We start from the raw sequence: 20,079 nt of genomic DNA on the forward strand, positions 1-20,079 counted from the left end.
CTTCCTCTCTTCCTTCCCTCTTCTTTCTCTTTCCTCCCCTCCTCCTCTCCTTCCTGTTCTCCTCCCCTCCCTCTTCCCCTTTCTATCTCTTTTCCTTCTCTTTCTCCTTCCCCTCCTTCCATTCTCTCCATCTTCTTCCCCCCTCTTCCCTCCCTCTCATCTCCCTCCTCCCTCTCCTCCTCCACATCTACCTCCTTTTCTCCTCCCTCCTCTTCCTCCTCTCTCTCCTCTCCCTTCTTCCGTCTTCCCCCTTCCTCTCTCCTCTTTCCTTTTACCAAGATAAGCGTCGTTTAAAACAATGTTTTTTATTAGTTCTCTGAGAGTGGCATGTGCTCACCCGCCCCTTCTGCAGAGAGAAGACCTCCGTGGGCTAGCAGAGGAGCCACTGGGAGGCTCACTCAGTGTGCACAGGGAAGCAGATCCTGGTCCCTGGAACAGGACGCTGAAGGCCCCAAAGCTCCAGCCTTCTGCCAATTCCCAGATCATCAAACCTAACAGCCTCAAAGTCTCGAGAGGATGTCCTTTAACCTGGGACCCGCCTCCAGTTGTAAGCGGGCCATAGGGCGTTGGCTATTTGACCCGCCCATTACAGGCCTGCCTCACTCAGGGCTGGGTCTTCCAACCCACCCATCACCCTGCTACCTTAAAGTCCTGCAGTCCTCTACCTCATGGCCCCGGGAGAGGGCGTAGTGTGTGGCCCCTGCCTCAAGGTCTCTCCATTTCAATGTAGAAGCCACTGTCTCTGGGGGCAGGGAGCAGGGTGGAAGGTAGACAGGAAAGCAGATCTGTGTAGCAAAGAGCCGGGACGGCTGTCAGGGGGCGATTTAGGGCGATTGCTTTCCGCAGGGCACACGGTTTCACTGCAGCAAATATTTCCTCGGCGTTGCTACAAGATGTGCATTTGGCTAAGCGCAGCGGGCCTGCAGGCCCTGCTCTTGCTGGTAAAGTAGGCGGGCGGGCACAGCTGATGGCGGGAGTAAATCTGAGCTCACAATTAAAATCTCTTTAGAGATTGCGGCCAAGTGACTGATGGATAGGACCCCAGGCTCCATCCGTCCCCTCCACGCTCCCGCGCCAAGACAGATATCGACAGGACATCATAAATAGCCTCGCATAGGCTGGCAGGAGGTGCGGTTGAGGGATTCAAAGAAAGGGCTGAATGGGGCTCTGTTCCACAGGGGCCTGGGCGAGCGGGGGCTCCCTGCAAATCACCTCGGAGGAGCGGGGAAGGTGTTTCATCATCCTTCCATACATGAGTGAGGTCTCCTGCGCTTGAATTCTGAGACCTCCTGAGACTGCAGGGGGCGCTCTCGGGAGTTCGGTCTATCTGGAACCTTCCTCCTGCCCCCAATGCCAATGGTAGCAGGACCCTCAGTTCTCTGCATGAAGGCTCTCCAGCCAACCATCTGTGGAGGAACCCCATCTCTTGGGCAGCAAGATGGGAGACAGTTGACTAGAGGATGAAAAACTCAGCTCCCTGACCACCTAAGGCATCACTGATGCATGTTCTGTAGTCTCCCCCAAAACCTCCACAGGGAATGAAGCCCAAATGCCCACCTGCCGCCGCTGTTAACTTTCTTCCTACCAGACTTACCACCACCATCCCCTCCCCCACCCCACCACCCAAACGGCCTTCCCCCATGATAGTTAGCCCTGATCACTGAGATTAACCTGAGAGACATACAAGAAATTACCACAGCACACCACTGGGCACCTGTGAGGGCTCTGCCCTAACCAGTAATTCACTCCATTGGCCAATTTGAAGTTGACTAGACTGGGTCAATAAGATGGCTGGGCAGGTAAGGAAGCTTGCAGTAAAGCCAGACAACCTGAGTTGGATGCCTCAGGGTCCACATGATGGAAGGAGAGATCCAACTCCAACAAGATGTCCTCTGCCCTACACACACACACATACACACACACACACACACATACACACACACACACACACACATACTATGGCCCGTGCACCCCAGCCACATACAATAAATAGATTAATTAATTAAAACGGTTTTTCAAAATCGAAAAGGCTATCCGGAGGGGTGCAGCTGTGGGGGGTGGGGTGTCACTGAGGGTGTGTGCCTTTGAGGGGCATATCCTTCCTGTTTGTTCCTCTGGTCGCCATGAAAGGAATCCCTCAGTCTCACCACCTGACCTTCTGCCTCAGCACAGGCCCAGGAATGTGGAGTCAGCCAACCGTGGACGGACACTCTGAAACTGAGCATTATACTTCTTTCCTCCTCTAAGGGCTTGGCCTCGGGCCTCTTGTCACAGCCTCGAGACATGAACTGACATATGCTGCCACACTCCCTGGGACCCTCCTAAGTCACACACATACACCCATCTCCTCATCTTAGGATCTGTCTGTCTCTGTGTGAGACCGCATTGCATCAAGATACCAGTTCATCTCTGAGTCTCATCTAGTTTCCACCCACTAGCCTTCCCTCTCCCTCCCTGGCCACACGCAACACTACATACGTTAACGTGTTACCGCGAGCTTCATCTGTCACATATCAGTGTCCAGCTTTCCCCGCTAGATAGGAGCCTCTGGAGGACAAGGAAATTGCTTTGAATGATGTCTGGGGTCCCTGAGTCCAGCACAGTGCCTGGCACACAATCACTACTTACTGAATAATTAATGGACAAATGAACTGAACAAATGAAATGTTCTTGTCGATTACAAGGATGTAGGTGAGGTATCTTTTCTTCCTGGGGAGAATGAGACAAGGAAGAGCGGAGGGAGGGAGGGAGGGAAAAACAACTTGGCTTAGCTTTGTTTTGAGCAGGGAATATAAAGCATCTCATCGATCTGCCTTTTAAATTAAGAACAGGAAACAGTAAAGCCATTCAATAAATAAAACATAATAAAAACACCTCAGTCCCAGAGCATCGCTAATTAAGGGGGACAGAGAGAACAAAGGGGGGAGAGAGGAGAAATGAGAGAAGATGAACCAGAATGAAGGGCAGCAAGACAGACAAGGGGCCGCGGAGAGGCCACAGGAGGCTGGGGGCCCAGTGGGATATAGCAAGAGGAGAATGCAGCGAGCTGGTCTCAGCAGACGCTGGGAAACGGCGGCGGGGGTGGGGGCGAGGCAGTGTAGACGGAGAATTCCCTGGGAACAGTTGGAGAACATAGCCTCTCTCCATGCAGAAGGAGAGAGACAAGGAAGCTATGGAGCCCATGGATGGAGGGTAAATCCTTCTGGCTGATCTGGATCTGGACCTGAGGGGGGTTGGTAGGGGGTGGGGGGTGGAGATCTCTGAAGTTAAAGTGAGTGAAACTGGTGGGCTGGGGAGGTGGCTCAGTGGTTAAGATCATTGGCTGCTCTTGCAGAGGGCCCAGGTTCAGTTCCAAGTACTACCACGTGGCAGCCCACAACCATCTGCAACTCCAGTTCCAGAGGTTCTTCTGACATCCCTCTGGAGGCATGCACACAGTGCACATACACATGTAAAATAAGATAAATAAAGCTTCTTTAAAAAAAAAAAAAGACAAGGAAACTGACAGGAGGAAGTGAGTCACAGGTGGGCCAGGTAGTACATTCGTCATCTAAGGAACAGGAGGGAGCATTTCTTACCAGTTAGTCACACAGACCCAGAGCTTCATGTGGCTACGTATGTTTCAAGGCTCTGGCAACTCTACAGAGTGGGAAAGTGTAAAAGAACAAGGCTCAAAGGTACTGAGGAGATTTCCCAGCTCATCACTCCGGTGTCATCTGATCCCAGAGCCCATGCCTCATACGTCCCTGTGGAAAAACCATATGGGAAAAAGTAATAACAGTTCTGAAGAACAGCAGTCATAAACCCTCCCCTTTATTGACAATTCGGTTGCATCAAGAATCACCTACGAAGCCGGGCCGCATGCCAGTAATCCCAGTACTCTGGGAGGCAGAGGCAGGCGGATTCTGATTTCGAGGCCAGCCTGGTCTACAGAGTGAGTTCCAGGACAGTCAGGGCTACACAGAGAAACCCTGTCTCCAAAAAACAAACAAACAAACAAACAAACAAACAAAAAAGAATCACCTACGAGATGGACTTCTGGACATGGCTGTGAGAGAGGAGCTATCTTGTTTACGTTAACCGAGGTGGTGCCCACTGTGGGTGACACCATTCCCTAGGTTGAGATCCTGGACTCTATCTATATAAAAAGAAGCAAGGATTCAAAGTGCAGAAAGTAAATGGCAATTGAGTGCTCAGGTGCAAAGGGACACCTGTGTCACACCCCCTTCCCAAAGGCTCAGGGACTAGCTCAGAGGAAGAGGCGGGAAGTTTGTAAGAGGCAGAAGTCAGGGAGAACTGGATCAAAACAGTGTCTTCTGGGCATGTCAGGACCACTACACTCAAAGAACTCGAAGCGCCTGCGGTAACCTGCACAAGAACTATACAAAATCAAGCCGGCCATCGTTCTAGCATGTTGTGGGAAGGGACTCTTAAGCCCTCACCCCTAAACAAGGAGCTATGGAGCATCAGTGGCTACAGGGGTGGGAGCCACAGAGTCATTTCTCTTTAGCGGTGTGACTCCTGCTAGACTGACTATGTTCCCTCCAGTAGATGTCCCCATATCCAGGAGTATATAGGCAGTGCAAAGAGGAGTTAATGGGTCATTTTAAAAAGAAGACAAGGGCTGGAGCAAGCGGAGTCAGAGAGAGCAGGGCTGGGGAAAAAAAAGAGGACATAAAGTTTCATGGAGGGAAAGGAGGTGGGCATGGATCTGGAAGGATTCTGGGAGAAAGAATGGACAAAAATATAGCACGTGAAATTCTCAAAGACTTATTTTAAATATTTTAAAGATTTATTTTTATTTTTAATTCTCTCTCTCTCTCTCTCTCTCTCTCTCTCTCTCTCTCTCTCTCTCTCTCTGTGTGTGTGTGTGTGTGTGTGTGTGTTTGTACATATGGGTATGCAAGAAGTTCCCTTAGAGACCAGAGGTGTTGGATCCCTGGATCTGGAGTTACGTGCAGTTATGAACTGCCTGATGTGGGTTTTGAACTCAGGTGCTCTAAAAGATCGACAAGCACTCCCTGTCTCTCTAGTCTCTAAAAAAAATTGTTAAAGAGGAAGTGAGCTGAGCATAGGAGTTCATTGGTCTTTTGCTTCCTGACTGGACACAATACTACCAGCTGCCTCACGCTTCTGCTGTCTCAATGTCCCCGACAGGGTGGTGTGTATCCCCAGAAGCATGAGATCCCTTAAGTTGCTCTGGCTGGAAAATCTCATCACAGCATCAGGAGAGTAGCTATGACCCACAGCAAGGGGAATGGCAGTTCAGGAAGAACCCTGCAGGCAGAGGCAACCTGCCCATTCAAGCTCCCGAGAAATCCTAAGACTTACAGGTAATGAACTAAGAACCTAAAAGAAGATGAGATCTCCTATTCATGGGTCGGGTCTGCCCTTCCATGTCTTCCTATCTACACAACCTGGAGATGTGTACCTCCCTGATCCAAAGCGTCAAGACTCCAAAAAATCTGGGTCTTTCTTTCCCTTTTTTGTTTATTTTTGGTTTTTTTTTTTTTTTTTTTTTTTTTGAGACAGGGTTTCTCTTTGTAGCCCTGGCTGTCCTGGAACTCACTCTGTAGACCAGGCTGGCCTCAATTCAGAAATCTGCCTGCCTCTGCCTCCCAAGTGCTGGGATTACAGGCGTGTGCCACCACTGCCCGGCTGGATCTTTCTTTTCCTACATACTCAGCAGCTCAGGTCCTGCTCCAGCTCCAGGAACCCTCTTCCCTCTCTTACTCCATCTTAGATCCATCCAGGTTTGTCTGCTCATGTGCCAAAGGGTCAGACCTCAAGTAGAGGTCTCGGAAGAGAAGGTAAAGAGCGCCCCCCCCCTTCCATCGTGTCCCCGACAGGTTTCCCGAATATTAATCTTAAAAAAGCAACGCTTTTGCGTTGGGGAAGGCGATGGATGAGGAAGTGGAGAGGTTAGTAAGGATTTTGTGAATAAGCTTCTTAAAAACCCCAGCCCCAAATCTGCACCAGCTAAACACACACAGAACTTCTCAGTAGCCATAGTGCCACCCACCTCCACGTCACCTGAGTCCTACCACTCATTCGTTTCCTTTAAGAGAGTTTGACGCCGGGCAGTGGTGGTGGCCTTTAATCCCAGCACTTGGGAGGCAGAGGCAGAGGCAGGGGGATCTCTAAGTTTGACGCCAGCCTGCTCTATAGAGTGAGTTCCAGGACAGCCAGGGTTACACAGAGAAACCCTGTCTTGAAACCAACCCCTACCCCACCAACCCCACACACACCTACCCCCGCCGGCCGGTGGTGGCGCACGCCTGTAATCCCAGTACTCTGGGAGGCAGAGGCAGGTGGATTTCTGAGTTCGAGGCCAGCCTGATCGTGAGTTCCAGGATAGCCAGGGCTATACAGAGAAACCCTGTCTCAGAAAAAAAAAAAAAAAACCTACCCCCACCCCCGCAACCATGCCCCCCCCAAAAGAGAGTTTAAGCATGCTTGCGTACGTACATATGTGCTTATGTATGTGTATGTGCCTGCATGTGTGTGTGTGTGCGTGCATATTTGATTACATGCTTGTAGGTGTCCACAAATGCCAGAAGAAGGTGTCAGATCTCCTATAATGGGAGTTACAGGAAGTCGTGAGTCCCCGTAATCCCAGTACTCAGTCCCGTGAGTGCTGGGAACCAAACCCAGGCCCTCTGCAAGCACAGTTAACTGCTCAGCCATCTCTCCAGCCCCTTCCCAATTCATTCTTCCACTCAGTCCAGATCAAACTTTCAGAATCTCCCGGGACCTCCGCCAGTCCCCACCAGTGGATTTTAATTGCCTGACAAAAGTAATACCAATATTTATAAGGGAACAAACAAGGATACCATAAATAAGTACATTACTGACTCATTGAATTAATTAGTGTTTAATTACTCGAAATTACCATCAGTTACTACCAATTACCCGAACAACAAATGCATTCTTTCTCCATTACAGATGGCAATTTCCAGGGCCAAACCCAGAGACCTGAGCTGTTGGGAGCAGCCGCAGGCCCCGGTCCTGCTCCTGCTCCTCCCCCACCGCCCCACCGCCCACCTTGGACTGGCCCACTGGCTTTGTCATGGATTTATTACAGAACACCAAGCACCGGGGCTGGACACTGAGGACATATGTGCAGACTAAAGAGACAAAATTCTTGTCCTTGTAGAACTCACAATCTAGTCGAGGATGAGAAAGAATAAAAATGCTGGGTGCTTTAAAAAGATGGGAAGCATTAAATAGAAAAACAGGCAGGAAAAGCAGGACGGCTGTGGAGTCAGGTGGTGATAATAATGTTTCGATAGTGTGCTCGGGAACAAAGGGTAACAAAGACACTCTCTACTGGTCTCTGCACGCTCCACCCTGCTTCCCCCAGATCTGCTCCCTAGGATGTTGCTTTGCAGGCATACAGCATGGGCTGAACCTCCTGACTTCTGGCTTCTATGAGTTGGGGGCCTCAGGAAGAGCAGAGACAAGGCTGGCTACAACCTGTCCTCAAAGTTCTTGCCCTTGGGTTGCCCTTTGAATATAGCATCTCCCCATTTTATTTATTTATTTATTTTAAGATTTATCTTCAATAATGTATAACCATGTGTGTGTGTGGGTATGGGTATATACACATGTGTTCTTGGAGGCCAGAAGAGGGTATTGGATACCTGAGAGCTAGGGTTACACACAGTGTGAGCTGACAAACATGGGTGCTGGTAACTGTACTCAGATCTAAAAGAGTCTTCCCCTCTCCCTTCTTCTCCTCTTTTTCCTCCTCCTTTTGAGACAAAGTTTCTCTATGTAGCCCTGGCCGTCCTGGAAGTCCCCGCTTTGAGAGGCTTTGAGATCTGCCTGCCTCTGCCCCAGCACTGGAATTAAAGATTTGAGTCACTTTGCCCAGTTTACACCCCCCACCCTTAAATTGTTTCTTGTCAGCTACTTGGTCATAGCATCAAGAGAGGGGACCTATACAGTGGCAATAGTGCTGATGGATGGCAGTGAAAAAAAGACAAAGGAATTGTGGGAAGACTCCAAAGTTTCTCACTTGAGCAAGTGCAAAGATGTACTGGGATTGGAAAGATTTGGGGAGAAGCAACTTCTGGGTTGGGAGGGAGTGATGTGGGATTGAAGTTGCAATTGTTTATTAGAAGCACAGACTAGAACTGAGTCCCTGGTGTGGGCAGGTTAGCCCTCCTTCTGTGCTCTAAGGGCAGGGATCTTCTCTGAGTCTCCTTATTTGGGTAAAGACGCTAAATCCTCCTTCTGTCCCCTCCTTTCTGGTTTCCTGGTAGAAGTTCTCGGTTCACTCTAACCAAGATCCTCTCCTCTTGAATGGCAGAGTGCCCAGGAATGACTGCGTCTGGGAACTGGGAAGGAGAAGAAATAATGGCACTGGAAAAAGATTCCTGCCAGGGCCCAGCGCAGGGGAGGGAGGTTGTTTTTTATCTCTCCGAACCTTAGGAAGCCTGTGCCAAAAAAATAAATGTGGATTGAGAGTAACCCCAATCTCAGTTGGGTCAGAGCAATCAAAATGTAATTGGGTTTGTGAATAACTAATGTTTACACTGATGTTGTCCTAATAGGACGATGAGACCTGTAGGTGTGACTGTCATCTCCTCCCTGAGAGAATCTCAGCTTCTCACAGAAACTGGGTCAGGCAGGGGGAGATGGAGAAGCTACTGTCCTGGGCTAGGGGACCAGGAAGGAGGGAGGCAAGTTCTCCAGGCAGAGGCAAGAAGGCTGGAGAATAGCAGTATTATCCTATGTGGTGTTTATTAAGCGCCTACTGCATACAAGACGCAACACCTTTCCCTCCTGTAACCTCATGAGATGGTCCATGCTATTCCCATTTTTTAAAAAATATATATTATTTGTTTTATGCATATGAGTATGCTGTAGCTGTCTTCAGACACACCAGAAGGGGGCAGCAAATCCCATTACGGATGGTTGTGAGCCACCATGTGGTTGCTGGGAATTGAACTCAGGACCTCTGGAAGAGCAGTCAGTGCTCTTAACCACTGAACCATCTTTCCAGCTCCCTTTAAAAAACAAAAACAAAACAAAACAAAAAACCAGATAAAACCACAAAGACACTGGAAATAGGTGAGTGGCTCCAGGCTTCCCATGTGGTCAGTGGTACAGACAAGTCCAACGTGAGGTATCTGGAGCCAAGTTCCTCTGATGATTCCCACAGCCTCCAAGGAACCAGGGGAATCATGGGAGAAGGTTGCGGTTTCCTCAAGAAGCCTTTGAGAGATGACACAAGCCCAAAGCAGAGACAGGGTGAGTTGTGACAATTCTCCTTCTCTGGTTTCTGCAGGCTAAGCTAAAAGGGACAATTTGGGGACCAGAGAGATGAGTCAGTGGTTAAAAGCAGTGGTTGGACTTGGTTTTGAATCCCACCACTTACATAATGGTTCACAGTCATCCATAACTCCAGTTCCAGAGGATCTGAGGCCCTCTTCTAGTCTCCAATGAGAGCATCAGGCACGCACACGGTACACAGACATACTCGCAAGCAAAATACGCATACGCATAAAAATAATAAATCTAAATTTTTTAAGGATTCATGAGATACCTTGGGAATGAGACCCAAGTCTAAACATGTAACTCATTTGTGCTTCACATACATCTTAGGCATCCAGGCCAAAGAGGTAATTTTATTCACGCTCTTTAGAGCACCTGTGTTTTGACTCGGACTTGTCACATGAGGTAAAGCTTAGAGTCTTCCACTTCCCACCATTATGTCATCATTCAAAGTGTTTTAGATTCCAAGGCATCTCAACTTTGGAATTTCCTGATTAGGGATATTCATTCAGCCTGGCATCACCTTCCTGTGGCTAAGGCTGGTTGAGTTTGATGACCAGGATAAGGGGATAAAGGATAAATAAGTGGATGTTGGGATGCTATAGGTGACCCTCTTTGGGCTATAGTAGCTTGACAAGGTGAGTGACATTTGTCACTGTGATGTGATGATACTTCTAGAGACCTCCAGGGAAGCTGAACAGGGGTCAACACTGCTGCGGGGGCCTGCCCTACCCCCAGCAGAGAACCACGGGTGCAGGGAAGCCGGGACTCGGGGCTTCCTGTAGAACCAGTTTTATTGCATTCCGTGTTCTGGACAGTGTAAGCGATGACCCTGCCTCTCCAGAGGGACAAATGTGATAAATAACCAGGGAGGACAAGCGGGAGGAGGCGGCCCAGACGCCAGAAGTCATAAGTCTCTGTCCAACTGTATGGCAGGCTCATTACAGAAAGCCCCAGGGCCATCCCAGGCTTCCGGCCCTGGGATTCCAGAGAGCCTCCAGTGTGGGGGCTCCTGATGGGTCTGCAATTTAGTGCTGAAGACTCAGTGTCTTCACCCTTAGCAAACCCCTTCCTTTATGCCAAGCCACGTATTTCCACTGTCTCAGGATCTAGAGATTCACGCCTCTCTTGACCCTCTAACTCCTGAGAAATCTAGGAAGGCATCCGATAAGGGTTCTTAAAAATGGACAAGACACGTTCAAATCTAGTGGCAGTTGGATTAGCTATGCTAGATTGCAACATATCCATGAAGGTCTGAGTTCAAATTTGGTTCTACTACGTATAGGGTCAGGTGGCCTTGGCAATCTACAAAACCTGTCCTCTCCTTACCTTGGAAATGGAAACAATATTCATATCATCTTACAAAGTTAAAAACATAAGGCAAAATTGTGTTTGTGTGTATGTGTGTATATGTACGTGTGTACATATATGTGTGTGTGTGTGTATCCTTAGTATGTGTATCTCTTCTTTGATCCTAGCATGGGACACTTTACTTAGTTTTAATTGTCAATTTAATACAACTGAGAATCACTGAGAAGTCTCAATGAGGGATTACATACGTTGTTGGCCTCTGGGCATGTCAGTGGGAGATTGTCTTAGTTGATATGGGAAAGCCCAGCCCACTGTGGGCGACATCATTCCCTAGGCAGGAGCCCCTGAACTGTGCAAGAGTGGGAAAATGGAGCTGAGCATGAATAACATGTGGGCATACCTGCACTTGTTTCTCTCTGCTCCTGACCCTCATACGCCTAGCTGTTTGAAGTTCCTAGCTTGAGTACCCCACAATAATAGACTGTAATCTGGAAATGTGAGCTGATAAAAGCCCCTTTCTCCATGGCCCTGGGTGGCAGGGCAGGGTACTCACATCAGGCTGTTCCTCACCACCCTTGCATCTCCAGCTCCCCCTGCCTTCATAGTGTTCAAATTATTCCCCTTCTCTCCCATCTCTCTACCACATACTTGCACACTGCAGTGCCTCCCTCAATGGCTGGGCCACTCAGCAACACCAGGGGAGGGGGCTCTGGATGTCTTGAGCCTGCCCAGAAAGATTCAGCATTTTCAAAGATGTAATTACATGTATTTATTTGTGTTTTCACATGCATTTGTAACTGAGTCCCCATGCCATAGTAAGTGTGTGAGAGTCAGTTCTCTCCTTCCACCATCTTTGTTGACTTAGCAGCAAGCCGCTTTTCCCACAGAGCCATCGTGCCAACTTGGGTATTCATTTCTTATTCCTGAAAGAGAGAACAGATGCTTAGAAAGGCTTGTTGGCCCAGGATGACATACCCAGAACTGGTAAGGTGAGTGCTCTCACCCAGAGTTCCTCAACAACATTCTAATGGCCTTCCCTGCCATCCTGCCCCCACCTAGGCATGAATGCTGGCTTCGACTCAATATCTTCCTCATTGCCTTTCAAGAAAAACATGGAGGTGTAAACCCAAGCCATGACAGCTGACTCACAGTCTCCTTCCTACTCAGCTTTCCAACCCCTTCCTAGCTGCCTCCTGGGACCTGGTAGACTCATTTGCAAAAATAATCAGAGGGGGTTAAACAAAGTCTCAGTGTATGTAAGGAATACATAAAATACAAGGAATACAAAAAGAAACTGCTACAAAGTAACAAGCAAAGTGGCAGACAAGCCAGTAGAAGAACTAAAAAAGGCTCTTCACAGAGAACTCCCAAAAGAAACCATCTGATTGGCTGTTGAGTCTGTCTGTGAGCGAGCACTCCATTTTATCACTGGGAAACACAGAGAATCCCACTTCAGTCCCTTGACTGCTGGTGAAGATGCTCATGGGGATACCCAGTACTGGGTATTTGGGGGAAACTATTTGATAAAACTACCAGTTACATAATCATGACCCAGAAACTGACTGACTCCTAGGGAACTGAGTCTGCATGGGAAGTTGTTGTGGATGGGCCTGGTGCTGTTTTTATGCATCAATCCCCTAATGAATAAAGGAGCCAATCACTGGGTGAGTAGGCGGGACTTCCTGTTGGAAGATGACAGAAGAAGAGAGGAAGCAAAGAGAGTTAGTCTCTTTGGAACTGGAGCAGTAGAGGGGAAAGATATGGCCGCTAGAGTTTCCTAGTATCATGGCAGAGCCACAAGGATCTGCCACCAGAGTTTAATAAGGCTTACAAGATTAGGTTTTAGTTGTTGCACCCAGAGATTGAATTGCCATTGTTTCTAAACTAAGTTTGTGTTGCATTTTCCTTTATGTGATGGCTCGTCTGGGTTCAAGAGATAAAGGTAAGACAAAGGCAAAGCATGGGATTGCCTGAGGTGCTCCACAAAGACTGTGGGGGATTTAAAGCACGGAGATGGAGTGGTAGTGAGTGGCTTAGTGGGAACCTAGTGAGCTAGGTGAAGAGATTGTGGAGTTCAGAGTCAGAATCTCCACAAGATAAAAACAGGTCGGCCATTGCCTGCCAGTGCATGGCCATCCAGGTCGCCAGGGCAGAGGCACAAGCACAGGAATGTGCTCCTGGTTCTACTTCTTTTTAATATTTCCTTCAACAGGAAGTTATGTACATGTGCGTCATATAATAAAAAAGATCACCAGAAAGTCCCATCTGTACAGCCCATAAATCATAGTTGTGACAGTTAAGCAGCTAGACAGCCACAGTGAGATGGGTGAACATATTATGCAAGCTTTGTAATGTGGAATATTATGCATCCATGAGAATGGACATCTACAGTGGCTTCCAATACAGACGAGGGTCAGATATAACATGAGCAAAAGAAACTAAACATGAGGCTGAGGATAACGTCACAGGCTTATAATTCCAGCACTTAGGAGCTGGGGGGCAGAGGTCCTCCTTGGATGCATAGTGAATAGGAGGCCAGCCTGGGCTACATGAGATCCTGTCTCAAAAAAAAAAAAAATCCTGTATCTGAGTTTCAGGGAACAACGCATAAGAAAGTCTGGAACAGGGTGGAGAGATGGCTCAGCTGTTAAGAGCACTGACTGCTCTTCTGAAGGTCCTGAGTTCAAATCCCATCAACCACATGGTGGCTCAAAACCATCTGTAATGAGATCTGACACCCTCTTCTGGTGTGTCTGAAGATGGTGACAGTGTATTTATATATAATAATAAATAAATCTTTGGCCCTGAGCGAGTGGGGCCAGAGCAAGCAGGGGTCCTGAGTTCAATTCCCAGCAACCACATGATGACTCACAACCATTTGTCTATCTACAGTGTACTCATATACATAAAATAAATAAATCTTTAAAAAATAAAGTCTGGAAAGATTCTAAGAGCCAGAAGACCAGAGCATTTGCTGTAAGATTTGTGTTTCCTGGTACATCAGAAGCGAGGTTCAGGGCCATCCAAACATGAGCTGAGGAAGGATGTTACCAGTGGTCCAGCCAAACTGGACAGGGAGAAGCCAGCAAGGCCTCAACTCTATACTAAGAGCTATGGGCAGCAGAGGAAATCTGGGAAAAGATAAAGCAAACTCAAATAGAATATACATGTGTTTCAAATAAATATATTTCAAAAACAAGAGAAGCTAATCTGTGATGTTAGAAGCTCTAGAGGCTCTTTTTGTTGTTGTTGGTTTTGGGTTTTTTGTTTGTTTGTTTGTTTGTTTGTTTCTTGTTTTTAGTTTTTCAAGACAGGGTTTCTCTGTGTAGTCCTGGCTGTCCTGGAACTCACTCTATAGACCAGGCTGGCCTCGAACTCAGAAATCTGCCTGCCTCTTCCTCCCAAGTGCTGGGATTAAAGGCATGCGCCACCACACCTGGCTACTAGAGGCTCTTTTTAATGGGGTGGCCCTAGTGACGTACTGTTTCATTTCTTGTTCTGGGTGGTAATGTTATATGGTATGTCACTCTGGGAAGTCACAAGCTGTATGCTTGTGACATGAGAACTGACCTAAATGTATGTCTCAATAAAATAGCTGTGCGTGTGTGTCTGTCTGTCTGTGTCTGTCTGTCTGTCTCTGTGTGTATGTGTGTTTGTCTATCTGTGTCTGTCTGTCTGTCTCTCTCTCTGTGTATGTGTGTCTGTCTGTCTATCTGTGTGTGTACGCACACGCATTTTAATAAATAAAAGTTGGCATGTCAATGCTCACCTTAATCCCAGCACTCAGCAGACAGAGGCAGGCAGGTCTCTGTGAGTTCGAGGCCAGCCTGGTCTACAGAGTGAGTTCCAAGCAGTCAGGGCTACATAGTGAGACTCTATCTTGAAGAAGAAATAAAGGGAGAGAGACAGAGAGAGAACGGCTGAGCACCAATGGCTGGAGAACAAATCAGCTCCTCTCTCTTGGACACAGTCACCAGTCTCAGATCTCCACTGAGGAAGGCAACAAGACCTCTGACAATGTCCTTGAGAAGAAATGGCCCAGCTTGGCCTGGTGGCCATGTAATGGGGTGGATTGATCTGCTGTCCCCGAAGGGCGCTGATTAAGGGAGCTATGTCTACCCGCAGGGAGACTTCTAGTGCCTCTGGGCTCCATCCTCAGTCTGGGCAAGGGAAGGCTGTTATCAGGGACAGCAATGAAGACATAATAGGCTTATCGCATTCGCTGGTGACACAGAGCCAGGAGGGAGAGGGAGGATCGGGCATGAAGAAGCAAGATTCAAAGTGATTTTGGCAGGACGGTCAGGAGCAGCGAGCGTAATGAGGTGAATTGGGTGGAGGATGTGGGCACTGGCCGGCCCCAGACTGAGGCTAAAAGAGCATTTAGTAGGAACAAGTCCAGGTCCTGAAGGTAGTGTCTCTGAACGGAGAGAACATGGACCCTCCTGCCCGCCCAGTGTGTAGCTCCCTCAGACCTACCTCAAGGCATAGCTCTGACGAGACTCCCAGAAGGCATTGCCAAATTAATCCTAAAATGAAGGATGGCAGCGCCTAATAGCAGCCTTAGCCTCGGGGTGGGGGTGGGGGGCACTCTGATGAAAGTCAGGGAGTGGCGTTGCATGCCCTCCTGCGAGGGAGGACCAGCAGGCTCTTACTCAGTCCTGAGGCCACTTAAAGGGATATAAACAAGGATGTGCTGTGTTGGGAGAGTGCTTCCCTGGCACAGGCAAGACTGGGTCAGACCCCTAGTATTGTATAAACTAGGAGTGGGAGGCAGAGGCAGGAGGATCAGAAACTCAGAAACTCAAGGTCATCCTCTGCTACGGAGTGAGTTTGAGTCCAGCCTGGACTACATGAAAACCCTGCCCCCAGAATAAATAAAGGGATATGAATGAATTGTCACTAAGTCATCAGGCAATCACTTTACTTTAACATTTTCTTTCTTTCTCTTTCTTTCTTTTTCTTTCTTTTCTTCTTCTTCTTCTTCTTTTTTTTTTTTTTTTTTTTTTTTTTGGTTTTTTCGAGACAGGGTTTCTCTGTATAGCCCTGGCTGTTCTGGAACTCACTCTGTAGACCAGGCTGTCCTCGAACTCAGAAATCCGCCTGCCTCTGCCTCCCAAGTGCTGGGATTAAAGGTGTGCACCACCACGGTCCAGCTATTTATTTTTCTGTCTGTGTCTCTGTCTCTATCTCTGTTACTGTCTCTGTGTCTCTCTGTGACTCTCCCTCTGGGTCTCTCTATCTGTGTGTGTCTGTCTGTCTGTGTCTGTGTGTCTGTCCGTGTGTTCTCTTCCTCCATCTTGGAGGATGAGACTCGGGTCACCAGGGTGGCTCAGGTACCCTGTCCCTGGTCCAGAGAACTTGTCTTAGGGAATGCAGTAGTCATATAACCAGCAAAAGAGAGGCCTGGAGACAGGACCGAGGCTAGATGGACAACTGTCCCCAAGAACCTGCAAGCTCCTATGTCCCCCACACTAACCCCACCCCAACCTGGCACTCAGAGGCAGATCCAATGGATTCACCATGTGTCTGATGTGGTTTCTGTTTCAAAGCCACTTGCTTGAGACTCCCCTTCTGAGACACTCAGAGGCTTTGACAAATAGATGCGTATGCAGGGACCTTGTGCACGCTCTGCGAGCACGGCTCTCCTGACCAGAGCCAGTTTAGATTTCTCCTCCTCCTTGCTGGCCGCTTCATCATGCTTGCCCTCGCCTGGAGGTGCCAGAATGGTCATGGGCATTGAGGAGACCCAGCTCAGTGAAAATTGATTAGAGATCCCTGTCAGCTGAATCTAATGGACGTATGCATTCGATTCTCAGTCCCTTGCGCATCAGTTGTCACCAGCCATCCTAGGGTGATAATGGCATTTAGGAATACTTCTAGGTTGCAGAGGTATTGGGGAAGGGCCCCTGAAGACTTCAGTGGGGTTCAACTCCTACAAATTGTCCTCTGATCTCTAGGTAGACACTACGGCACACGTATGCCTCTTACATACATCTGCATGTTGCAGGATATTCCTGCAGAGATGGTTTATGATTGGACAAGGAAAAGGGGGGCAGAGCTAGGAGTTGGCGAGGAAGGGACTGGAGGCGTGTGAGAAGGAGGCGCACAGGAGGTCGGAGAGTTAAGATGGTTTCAGAGGTTTTGCTGGAGTTTTTATAAGGTTAGAGATATTGGGCTAAGATAGTTTCGGAGGTTTTTCTGGAGTTTGTATAAGGTTAGAGATATTGTATTGGCATCATGAAATTGTGTTTATGATATACATAAACCTAATTGGCTAACTAACCATTAAGAGTTTTAATTTAATGTGGGTCCACCGATGGTGGAGAACTGGAGGCTTGGGGGTTATTGGAACGTGGGTCCACCAATTACAGGGTCTATAGCAGAGAAGAAACACAGCTGGGATGTAGCTGGGAGAGGTTAGCTCAGCAGCAGCAGCAAGAGCCACGCTGAGCAGGGCCCAGCAAGGTCTTGGTGCTGAGGCCCAGGCGGGGCAGGAGAGTTGACGGGACGGTTGATTTGTAATATTTCCCGCTATGCCTGCACACAAATTAAGTCAAAAGAAATATAATAAAAATAACCAGCTAAGGGCTGGAGATGTGGCTCAGCGGTTGAGAGCACTTGCTGCTTTTTCAGAAGACCTGAGTTTGGTTCCTAGCACCCGCGTCCAGAAGCTCATATGCCTGTGACTCCGGTTCCAGAATAACCAGTGCCCTCTGTTGGACTCTGAGGGCACCCGCGCTTACATGCATGGCCCCAGCCCACATATACATGTAATTAAAATAGTATAAATACATCTTTTAGGCTTTGTGTGGTGGCATACACCTTTAATCCCAGCATTGGTAGATTTCTGGGAGTTCAAAGTCAGCCTGTTCTACATAGCAAGTTCCAAGCTAGCCAGGGTTACACTCTGACGCCCTGTGTCCAAAAAAAAAAAAAAGTGTTGAAAATAATAAAAGGAATTTTTTTTTTGAGATAGGGTTTCTCTATATGTCCTGGAACTCACTCTGTAAACCAGGCTGGCCTCGAACTCAGAAATCCACCTGGCTCTGCCTCCCAAGCACTGGGATTAAAGGCGTGCGCCACCACTGCCCAGCAAAAGGAGTATTTTTATTCCTCATGAGGTTGACATCTTCAGAAATGGGACACAGAGGTACAGGATGGAGGCTAAGAATGGAAGTATGTAGTCAGCGGAGAAGAAATGAAATCTCAAATATATGGAGTCAAAAAACAAACAAACCACACACACACACTCACACTAAACCTCAGTAAGTTGGTCCCAAGCAAGTTACTATTCATTTTCCATGCTCCGGCAGCCTGAAAGAGGAGTCAAAGACCCGCATGTGAGTCTCATACAAGCACAGACATTCAGAGAGAGCGCTGTACAAAAGGTACAACTATTCTTGTTACCTCAGCATCTTCTGAGCATTCACATTAGCAGTCATTCCTCTAAGCATGGATGGGAAGAACAGACCCCCACAGCATCCTACCAGTTAGTCACACAAGACCCCCCAGTTTCATAAACATGTGGACTGTTCTCCTCATTACAAACTCTCTGATGGCCCCTGTGGCAGGGCTGGGATCCAAAATATGTGGGGTGGGGCTAACAATGAACTATCTCCCAGATGATGCTGTGATGGCGAGTCCTGGTCCAGGGGTCATGATGCTCACAGAACTTCTAGTGACTAAAACTGACAGACACCTTCCCAAGGTCCCAGTACCCACACAGGTGCAACTATCCCTCAGCTGCTGGGAGGTCTTCTGCTAAGGGCTCCTAGCTGCTGCTTCACTGGGGTGTTTACCTTCTATCGATGGAAAGTGCCTTGAGGTATACACACCACACACACACAGACAAGCACACAGCCATTGACCATTGAGGTGGAAGCAGAAAGGACTGTCCTTCTCCCAAAGAGCAAGACAGTTTTGCAACCTGTGTGTGCTCCAGGACTTGTGGATTTAACCAAGACTAGCATTTAATAACCTTGCCCCACCCCCACTTGAGGGATTCTTGAAGGGTGAAAGTGTGTGTGTGTGTGTGCACGCGCACGTGTGCACGCACAGGATCTGAATCCTATGAACCCTGTCTCAGCCTGCCACCAGCAAGTCTAAAACACACAGCTGGCGGTGCACAGTGTTTGTGGAATCAGTGAACCAGAGACATATCAGGCTTGAGTGGGTAAGCCCCTCCTCTCTGTTCCCCTAGCCCTCTCACAGGTCAGAGGACCAAGGGCCCTCTAGCCAAGGCTGGCGGGGCCTCTGTGACCCCATCCTCCTTGGAGTAGCTGCCATCCCTGCCCACTGTGCCTTGCTCAGGAGAAGCTGTTGTTGGCTCGGCGAGCCTCCCGGATGGATTGATTAATTAATTACCGCCAGCCTGACAGCTCCAGGCTGCTGGCAGGGCCCTAGGCGCCCCTCCCGGCTCCTCTTGGCAGGTGAGGTCTTCATTTCCCAGCACTTGGCAGAGCTGGGCTGGGGAAAGGTGGGAACTAATGGAGAGGGGAGGGAAGCGGAGAGAGAGGGGACACAGGGAGAAGAAATGAGAGCTCCACCTGCCCAGGGCCTCCTTGCGGAGAATCCATTCCACCATCCCGGACTGAAAAACAGGCAAATCTAGAGATTTGCCTGTAGGGTCACAGTGTAGAGGAGGGAAGGGTAACACCCTGGGCTCTTTACTTCCAAGCTGCCTTTCAGCCTGCATTAGACAGCAATTAGTAAGGAGAGGAGGGGTTTCTTCTAGTAACTTCTTTCCTCCTTATCGTAAGCCATCTTCACTTGCCCAAGCATCCCAGCCAGAATAGGAAAACTTCAAGATGGCTGCTCTGGGAGGGGCTGGGAAGGACCAGGCTGCTCCGCTGGCTCTTCCCTGATCTTCTCCATCTCCCAAGACCCTCTCCCCCCGACCCTGTTCCCCTCTTGGTCTGGGGAGAATGGCTAGCAGGCAGGTGTTTCTATAATTAATCACATCTGGGCTCACCCAGAGAAAGGGATGTGGAATGGGGGTGGGGTGGGGCTCTTCTAAGAGGGGAAAAGGTCTCCAGGGTCCAAAGCCTCTCTGTGTGGCCACATCCAGAGTCCCTCTTCCACCCTCCTCCTTGCCCCACCTCCACCAACTCTACTCTGGTCACCCGGCTGAAAATTGATGTTAACAAGGCAGCTCATGAGGCTCCATGTTGTTTGAGGAACAGATGAAAATTTGCAACACCAATTTTTTTTATCTTTTAAGTGGGGACAATATTCATTTCAATCCAGAAACGGCGTGTGGCTCAATTGGGTGGGAGCTCACACAGCATCTCCAGTACTGTGTAACTCGGGGATGGTGACTCGTGTTTGAAATCCCAGAGGCAGAGGCAGGAGGATCTGTTCCAGCTTGTCCTCAGCTACATAGTGAGCTTGAGGCCAGCCAGAGATACGTGACACCCTGCCTCCAAAAACAAGCAACAACAACAACAACAACAATAATATGCTAAAGCCGGGAATGGTGGTACACGG

This window comes from Apodemus sylvaticus, chromosome 19 (assembly GCF_947179515.1).
Source record: "Apodemus sylvaticus chromosome 19, mApoSyl1.1, whole genome shotgun sequence".
Classification (NCBI taxonomy): Eukaryota; Metazoa; Chordata; class Mammalia; order Rodentia; family Muridae; genus Apodemus; species Apodemus sylvaticus.